The sequence below is a fragment of the Lolium perenne genome, chromosome 7 (genome assembly GCF_019359855.2).
Source record: "Lolium perenne isolate Kyuss_39 chromosome 7, Kyuss_2.0, whole genome shotgun sequence".
In the NCBI taxonomy this organism is placed as follows: domain Eukaryota; kingdom Viridiplantae; phylum Streptophyta; class Magnoliopsida; order Poales; family Poaceae; genus Lolium; species Lolium perenne.
In genome coordinates this window covers 86,146,211-86,155,963 of record NC_067250.2, presented here as the reverse complement: position 1 = coordinate 86,155,963, position 9,753 = coordinate 86,146,211, and the positions used below count along the sequence as shown (strand labels likewise).

General features: G+C 42.3%; 1 long non-coding RNA gene across 12 annotated transcripts; it reads right to left on the bottom strand.

The window, feature by feature from the left end:
- Positions 1 to 6,554, bottom strand: LOC127316781 (uncharacterized). 12 transcript variants are annotated; one of them, XR_011748957.1, is made up of 12 exons: positions 5,869 to 6,547; positions 5,510 to 5,672; positions 4,816 to 4,933; positions 4,664 to 4,721; positions 4,357 to 4,578; positions 4,152 to 4,218; positions 2,873 to 3,717; positions 1,950 to 2,022; positions 1,753 to 1,837; positions 1,564 to 1,656; positions 905 to 1,206; positions 1 to 571 (listed from the first exon to the last, which is right to left on the bottom strand). It is a non-coding gene; the product is annotated as an uncharacterized lncRNA (long non-coding RNA). The 12 variants fall into 12 exon arrangements; XR_011748956.1 differs by having other exon boundaries at positions 1,753 to 2,022; positions 5,869 to 6,549; XR_007860639.2 differs by having other exon boundaries at positions 1,564 to 1,837; positions 5,869 to 6,545.
- Between the last annotated feature and the right edge of the window lie 3,199 nt (positions 6,555 to 9,753).

The following is a 9,753-nucleotide window of genomic DNA, read 5'->3' as shown; positions in this document are numbered from 1 at the left end:
TTGTAAGAAAAAAAAATATACTGGCACTTTAATTTAAAGCCATACATAAGGTTACATTCATGAGTCTCCAGGGTAGATAGTTCTTTCGCTCTAATATTTACAAACCACCAGAATGTCAAATATATATTGCGAAAACATGGAAGTACAGAGCATACGCACTATGGTAAGAACAAACAGTAAAGTACATATACTATTATGAAGACAAAGCTTAACAACTGGTAGGTACGGTAGGCAAACCAAGGCACGTCAGCATGACTACCTACATGTATAGATAGTCTTCGGAGCACCGGTTATCACAGCCATAGCATCTCGTCATCCCGAGAGAGCACTTCATGTTATGTGGCGGCAAAATACCCGGGTAATAACCAGGGAACTGATTACCTCATGTAAATTATTTTGATCACACATGCATTCACTAACATAGACATATCTCTTCTTCATTTTCTTGAGCTGTAGCCACCACCAGTGTTGCTTCACACGGCCCCCTGCACCACCTCTCCTTCACTCGTTACCGGAGAGTCCGAAAGAAGAGATATAATAGTACGGTTGTTAAGACCGAGCACTTGAGCACCTGGGAAAACATGCATAAAATAGAAAATCAAAATTTAAATAGAAAATCATTGATACATACGGTGGCACTCAACACCAAAAAATGGAACATATATAGTGGATGTAAAACTGGGATACATTTCTCTCCTGTTACTCCGGTATCCATTATTAACATAGTATGAGAAATTTAGAATTATATATTGTGTGAAAATGGATTCGATCTGCCATGCTTCCTTTTGTTCACATAGATGCAAATGCTCAGGCCACTGGAAAGAATCTGGGATTCTCCAAGCAACCAAGATCTGTTCGGCCTCACAAAGCATGAGGGTAGGGGTGAATGAGTTCTGCTGCGTACCTAGAGTCAGTTGAAAAATTGCCTCTCGCACCCCCTAGCTGAAAGCCATGTAGTGCAGTCCGTTCAGCCGCACTAATTTGCCGCACAATGCATGAGGGGAAGGGGAAGAAATCTATTTGAAATTGCCTCTCGCTGAAAATGATTGTTTCAATCAGTAACCATAACATGAAAAATATCAAAGAAGCAAAGAAAATAAATCTGAAAACTGTTTAAGTCAAATAACACATCTTCAGTAGCAAGCGCGCGGTGAGTGGGCAACACCTCTCCTTGGCTCTGTGATCTCGTCCATCTCTTTAGCAACTCTGAACAAAAATCACAAGAATGATCTTAAATATATATTTTTTAGAAACTCTAGAGTCTGAACCTGAGCCATTTGTATACAAAGGATGAATCTCTACAAAATTGAGTGCAGCAAAGTATCCAAATCCGAGAACTATTATCTGATACGTGAGTCTCAAACAATCTAGCACAAATGTATTTTTCTATGAATGAGTCATCCATTTAGCGATAAATAGCAAGCACAACTGATTAACATAATGAAGTGAGGCAATTTTTTTCTACAGATTGATAGGAAAACATTGAACCAGGAACCTCTTTGTTGGTTGACTGTAGCTAAATTTCAGAAAAAATGAAGCTATATTGAGTAGAATGAATATTACATGGATTAATATTTCGATGCAATCTGCTTGCCTTTTCATCAAACACCTTCAATTCGAGACTCAGTGCTTGCTTTGAGATCATGGTGCCTTCGACTACAACAACAAGTCAATCTTTCAATAAGTGGTGGAAACCTATACTGGACATATACGAACGGATATAAAGGAGCTGCTGGTGGCATCATAACATACATCATTTACGGTGCTTGGAAAGAAAGGAATGAAAGAGTTTCCCGAAATTAGGCTCTTTCTTTGATTCATAGTGCGGCTTACGCATCTGTAAAATATATACCGAAAACAAACACTATCCTTATTTAATGATTGGTTGATCGAGTAATATAATTACTTCATTATTATATATATTTCAGTTCACAATCCTAAAATCATACCATTACAGAAAGTTGTGACCGGACCAAAAATATCTTCAATCTTACCAGCGCTTAACCTTGATTTTTATTCATTCTGTACAAAAACCAGACAATACTATTTTTGTTAAGTAGCAAAGGGACCCTAGCAATATAGTGTATATGAGATGGCTGGTTACTCTGCATCCTTTTTGCAGAAGTCATTCTTACTATGTAATGGCATGAATATATTAGTTCTCATGATTTTTCTAAAAGAACTATTCCAGATAAGTAGCTATTTCAACGTTTCCGAGAATATATATAGCATAAATACAAACAAGCCCTTATCCAATCTGATGGCAATGCAACACAACATGATCCAGAATAATGTTCAGAGATAGTGCCAACAGCGATCAACCAAAAAAAGAAGGTCAAGTAACAAAGGCAAGCAACAAATATTAATATAGCAATTTGTCCATTTGAGCAGCTAATGGATTTATACATGCCTGTCTTGTAACTCCATCTTAATAATTGCATCAAGGAGATCTCAGCGAGAATCTCAAGGCCTGACAAAGATCTCTCATGATAAATTAAAACTATTATGGTCTGAGGAAACTTCACCAGTTCACATGCCCAAAATCTAGTCAGAACAGAAGATATTATCTCCAGAATATATCTGAACTAATGAGAGAAGAGGATACATTTACTTTGTAGACAGTGTTAAAAATCATGCATGTTTTTTCTAGTAAATGTCTGAGATACATAGAGGAAGGCACAAATTATTTTTTTGCATCGTCTTTCTATATTAAACAGGAAAAATAACCGATCCCTCAACAGCAAAGACAACATAGAGAAAAACAAATTTATATTTTAGATAGTAGATGTAAAAAACCATGAGCACTGTTGCAGATTGTTACTCCAGGATATAACACAAATCTCAAGAACTAAAGGTTGTTAGTATGGCTCACATTTAGCCGTATTTGAAGACAACAAATCTGCAAAGAGCTAGATTATCAAACACCAGAAGGTCCAGCCAGCGGTGGCGACATCTAATGGATCATGATAACAACGAAATCCAAGTCGGTTAGGTCGCACATGTGGTAGTCTTATATGCAATTCCTTCCAACTCCCAATACAACGCTGCAAAAATGGAACGATTGCACGAAATCCACAATCATAGCCCAGAAATTATAGAACTAAAAGGTAAACCTTATAGGTATATATTATAAATATCATGAGAAGGACAATTCACACATATATTATATCAGCATCAAATTCATTTGGAGCTAAAATAATTGGTGCACCCAGATGGGATCAGAAACCTAAAGATGATAATAAAATTTAATGGCATTGTACTGCAGTGTACCACTATAGACTACGCAGTGAGAAAAGGAAAACCATTGTTGCAACAATATTTATGACGCAAGGATGTTAAGTTACACGGAGCAAATAGGAACACCATACATACAAGAGAAGACGGAAAATTTACATATGCCAGGATATATGGCAACATTTACACGAATCATTTGATTTTATAGCAATAATATAGTAGACATTATGCTAGTGGTAGAAAAAACCAAGTAGACAGATTGAAGCCGAATGGAATGATCTTACTGTGGATCAAGGTTGTTGTCTGGATGTGGTGAGATGCCTTGACATTGCCACCGCAATACCCATGAGAGCAACACCAAACACCTCCGCCACAACACCCTCATGTGCCTTCTCCAATGGCAAGCGTGCGGTGAGTACAAAAGTAAAACACCCGTTATCCAGTACCTTCTGGGATATTTACTTTAGCAGATGAGAAGTGTTCCTTCAAAAAGCAAAGAAACAGGTACGGTATCACTGACAACAAATGCCGTGTACACAACAAAAGCTACCGAGGTAGGAAATAAAAAGCTCAATCTGTTCACTGGCCAAGTTTAAATAATTAACAAATTTAAATTATATTTTCTGAAGTCACTAAAGAAAACATAGATGAAAGGTGTCATTGCCAGGAAGAATATGAATTTATAGAACAAAGAGCAATGGTTTGATAAACCATCTAAAGCAGCAAAACAGAATCTTGAGCTGCAGTCTATTAGCTCAGTAAATCAATGCGGATCATGTAAAATACTAAATATAAAAATGGACAATAACAGCTACACCAAAGAGGCTTGAAGTAGCAAACATTCATAAGTCTCTCGAGATGGAAAAGAATACAACCGGTTGCAAAATATTGACATGAGCAGGAGAAAAAGAAAGTACCTAAGAAAAGAACCTTACATCTACACCAGAGTCATTTGACGAAGCAATTAACCTGCGGTGTGCCAACCTACTCATAAGACAAACTGTTATGTTAGCTCAACTGGTAGAGTCTGCAAAACTTTGCAAGGATACAAATTATTGTACAGTCAGAGAAGCTAAAACACATGTAAGAAATTTAGATATGGCGCATATTTGTTGCACTCACCTAAAATGAGTAACTTCACTATGATGCTTTTCTGAGTTACACAATCATCAAGCTCCATTTTTCTTGGATGTAGAAAATTCCAAGTTGGATAGCACCGTCCATTTATAATTTCAAGAGGGAAAAACAGTAATTTCAGCACCACCCATGAAGTCCTCTTGCAGATCCTTTAAACGAATTTCGAGGTGCAGCTCTCCAGCTCCATCAATAATATGCTCAGCACTCCTCCATGGAGCACATGACCATAGGATCAGAATTTGCCAAACGCTTCAAACCTTGCAAAGGGCTTGGGAAATGAACAACGGCTCACCTTGGGTTAAGTAAAGCATAGGGTCAGAATGCAAGGCAACCTTGCACTGAAAGGTAACCTATAATTAGAGAAACCATCGAAGCATCAATAATTAAGTAAAGCACATAATAATATGAACAGGAAAAAACAACAGCGAATCGACAACGGCTCACTTGGGGTTAGCGAATTCCTACGCTGACCGTGGTGTACGACGGAAGCAGAGGATCCCGGACATGCATCTCTCCATAACCTCCACCGCGTTCAGGTTATACCAGCAGTTGTTGCTCCAGGCTGTTTCACGGCATTATATAATCAAGAAAAAGAGTATCTCAGATTAACCAAACTTAAATCACTGAAAGTGCTATTACCATGAACAAATAAACAAGGCAGAAATGACTAATGATGTGGGAAATTCTCACATCTTGTGTTAGGATTACACGGAGAACTACAAAAATAAAATCCATATCCTCCTTTCTATTGGATTTTCTATTTCTTTGGTTTCTAAATTTCCTCAAGCTTGGTACACAAGTTGCAATTGGACCAGAACTGTTTTTTCTGGCAAACATTAGAAGGGAAATAACCCACCATACAAAGTTCGCATCTTGGTTCTCACTGCAGGTGTAGCTATAGGATTTGTAAACACAACAACAAATGATAAATCTAAAAAAATTAGGTTCCTAACCAAATAAACGATAAATCTATGTACAAAGCATGCACACACAAATCTCTTTTACAATAACCTGTTGTGTAAAAGCATGAAGATTGTAGGTACACCAATAGAAGGCTACAAATCAATTAACTGTTAATAATATATGTATGATAACCACATATGTAAAGCAAGGATTCATATTTAGAGGATTAACTGGCCTTGTAAGCATGTCCCTTATGAACTCGAATTTTTTCCTCCTCTTATAGAAACGGATCTGCAAAAGCCAAAACGTAATGTTCAGGAGGCTAAATCAAGAGAAAAGAGTCTCCTTCCACTTTTAGTTCAGCCTGTAGGAGAGGATGAACCCATGTAGAAACGGATCTGCACAAACCAAAAAAAATGTCCAGGGGACTAAATCAAAACCAGAGAAATCTGCTTCCACATTTAGTTCAGTACTTCAGCCTATAGGAGAGCGTATTTGAGAGAGAGAGAGAGAACGAATCTGAAAAATAAGAGGCAAAGTGGGCTCTAACTACTCAACCTATCCCGCGGCGGAGCTCCCTCTGCTAAAACTCACCTGAGCTCAACCGAGCTAGCCGGAGCTCGCCCCGCCGGAGTTCGGCCGCGCCACCATGGAGGAGCTCACCCGTGCCTCCCCTGCTGGCCATCCTTCTACACTCCTTAGCAGTCGCGCCGTCCTCGCCGGAGTAACGGAGTAAGCCCACGCCGCCCTGCTGCGCCGGCCCCTGTTGAGGTCGCCCGCGCTGCCTCTATTTGGGACCGCCGGCGCGAGGTCGAGCCCGCCTTCACTATCAAGGGCGGAGCTCCAGCAGCCCCTCCTGCTTGCGCCGGCGGTGTGCTGCTCCTGTTGGCCGACAGACGTCCAAGGAGGCAGAGCGGCGCGGGGCTGGGGGTTGGGGGTTAGAGATGGGGCGTGGAAGAAGGAGAAGGCTGGGAGACAGGGAGGCGGCGGCAGCTCGCCGGAGAGGAGGACAGCGGCGGCGGGGAGCGGGAGATGGGGATGCGGCTGCGGGGAGCGAGACTGGGCAGGCGGCGGCGGAAGAACGAGAAGATTGGGGCGAGGAGCACGACTGGTTAGGGTTCTAGACCACGGGCTGCAGTTTTGTCTCATCCAATCGATGCGTGAGGAAATACCCAATATACCCCTGCGGGTGGAGATCTTTTCCACATGGCAATCACATGTCCGACCGAATCAGAAGCCCCCCGCAGCGACCGACGAGCGGGCCAGGCCAAAGGTGGGGCCCAAGATCAGTCGGAGGCGGGTAAAAGATGGTTGTTTCATGCCTTTAGCTAGCAGGAGGACCAAAGAGAAAGCCCACGCCGGTTGCTTTCTGCCAAGAATGAACGAATGAGATGAGAGGATGGAAAAATCCAACGGCTAGCATGCTCAAATCGCTGTGAATCCCCCATGGGGGGGCAGCTATTATACCTTCCAATGTCCCATACCCTGTGTCCTGTGTGAACAGGATTCTGAACAATAGAGGCAATAAAAAGGCCATGCTCCTCAATCAATAAATAGTTTCCTATTCCACCTTGACCATTGAGATTAACACACCACGGCGCACGCGTGTGAAAACTGATCCGCTTTCTTATGAACTTTTCCCAAAGAATCTGAAAGAATCGTATTCTCCCCATCTCCTAAACATTCTATCACCACTTAATCTCTCATTAGCCTCTAAGAGCATCTCCAACAGCCCGACCCAAACAGACCGTGGTTTTCCATCTTGGTCTACTTGCACGATAGGAAAGGCAAAACCCAGCCTATTAGACTGATGAAAACCAACGTTAAGGAAATCGGTAATCGTTAACTGCTCGGCCGGCTTGGGAGTAGCGATTAATCGGAATTCAGACGATTAACTGATTTAATCGGTCGGCTATTAATCGGTGCAACCTACATAAATTAGCACTTAAAATAATTTATACAAAAAATAATAGTATATGAGCCTCTATATGTCTCTCCCTACTTCTCTAAAGCCTAAAATCCTACAAAAATTTGTACGCTTCTCCTCCATGACCTAATCTTTAAGGTCATGAGCGAATCAGGATCCACTAGACGAAGCCACGTTCCATCCTTCCACTTCTTCTCCTCTCACCTCTGAAGTTTATATTCTCCCACCACCTACCTAGGGTACGACCCCTCTTACACCTCAACCACCTAACCTATTGAAGGCGTCCACCAATTCCTAGACAGCTCCTCATGGTGATCGAGCTCCTATAATCTGAGGTCCGGGAAACTATGAGTAACTGGTCTGGGAGGGCAAGAAACTATTTTGCAAAAGTGGAAATGAAGCTACTGGAGGCTGCAATCAAGCGGGAGCTTCGCAAAATCTACTTTATTGGGAAGGGGTAGTGCCTGTATTAGCGATATGCATTGGAAATATTGTAACTATTTTGACCAAGTGTGGTAGTTAATCGAGAAAATACCTAGTAATCGGACTTTCTGAATGATTAATCTGGCTAAAGGATTAACACAAGAGATTAATGGTAATCGACACGGTCAAGCCCCTAGTAGCGATTAATCGGTCTAGTAATCGTTGAATCGGCCTAGTTTTTGAACAGTGAATGAAAACAGACCGAGGCATCCGCAGCTGATAAAGGGTTAACCTCGTCAATGCCTATGATGACAGGCTTGGGTTTCTGGGAAGGAGGGCACTAGCGAATCAACAAACCGGTCAGCCAAACTAGGCAACCGACGAATATTAATATCGATAGAGAATCACCGAGATTGTATGATGTAGAACTAGGGTTACAGGATGTCTCGTATGATTGAATATGTCCCCCTCATTGGCTCCTCCTAGCCCTTATATAGCAAGCTAGGTATCAGAGTCAACCTCGAGGTCGAGTTACAGTATAAGTCGGTTCACCCGATATGGGCCTAACTTTCCTAACGTGGTATCTTCAGATTCTTCTGGATTTCTGTGCGGGCTTTCTCCTATTCCTTCCTGGGCTTTGTACCATGGATAGCAATGCTTAGGATCCGATATGGCATACCATGTCAGCAACAAACCTTTCCTAGCCCAATTTTGGGAAAGAAATGCATCGGCGTGGACAACACCCTCGTTCGCACGCATCTCCCTCTTCTATTTCCTTGCCCCGCTCGCCAGTGGCACACATGCCACTCGGCACCCAAACCGCTTTCCTCTCTGCGCTGCAGCCCTGTTGCGATACCGCCGCCTGCCTACACCATTTTCGACGCCATCCGTTCCATTTGTTTCTCGCCGGAGGCTAGCCCTGGTACCAACGCCCTTGCACGCACTTGTCGGCACCTGGACACGTCCAGCTCTCCGTCTGCCGCCTAGACCATGCCTGCCAGTAGCGACACACAAGACTTGTTTGGCCATTTGCGTTGTCGTGTTTGAGGTATGAAACCTGGACCTGTTCTGCCATTTGCGTCGGCATTATAGTTCCTAGTGACACATATATGATCATTGTATCATGTTGTATGTAGATGGACCTCACCATGTCGATTGAGTTTTTTCTACAAAACATCATCGAAACCTCGTGAGATGATGAATTAGAAGATGATTCCAAACTGACGATGGACGGGGCCACCTTCATCCATGAGCACACTGAGGGCAGAGGCCTATGCAAAGGGGCCCGAGCAGGCCATGCAGGAGTGCGCAATCTCAAATGCATCGAGAAGTTGGCCACTACCAACTCTATAAGGACTACCAATCACATATACCCAGAGCACAAATTCCACCGCCACTTCTGGATGTCAAGAATGTTGTTTTTGACTGTTCTCAAAGGTGTGAGGGACTATGACTCGTGCTTCAGATGTAAGCCAAATGCCACCGGTAAGCTTGGCTTCACTTCATACAAAAATGTTCCGCATCTATTTACATGCTTGGATATGGAGTTGCCGATGATCTTGTTGATGAGAGTTGCGAATGAGTGAGACCACATGCCTGGACTCAATGTAAAAGTTTTGCAAAGCTGTGATTGCAATGTTCAACATTTTTACCTGAGAGAACCAAATGTTGCCAACATTTTCCGGCTGTTGTCCATCATCGAGGAAATGGTTTCCAGGATTATTTAAAGCATAGATTGCATGCATTTGGAGTGCTCTCATTCTTGAGGCCGTTGCATCACACGATTTATGGATTTGACACTTTCTTCGGCATGGCAGTTCTTACAATGACATCAACATGCTCTACCGCTCGCAGGTATTCTCTAGGCTTGCGAAAGGCAACGCTCGAGTGTTGAACTATGAGATTAATGTCCACACATACAATAACACCTATTATCTAGCAGATGGCATCTATTCTCATTCATCTACACTTGTGAAGACAATCCATGCTCCTGAAGAAGAAAAGGAGAAGATGTTTCCCAAATAACAAGAGCCTCAGAGAAAAGATGTGGAGCGAGCATTTAGTGTATGCAATATCGGTGGGCTATTGTTTGGCATCTTGCTAGAACATGGAGCGTTGAGACCATGTGG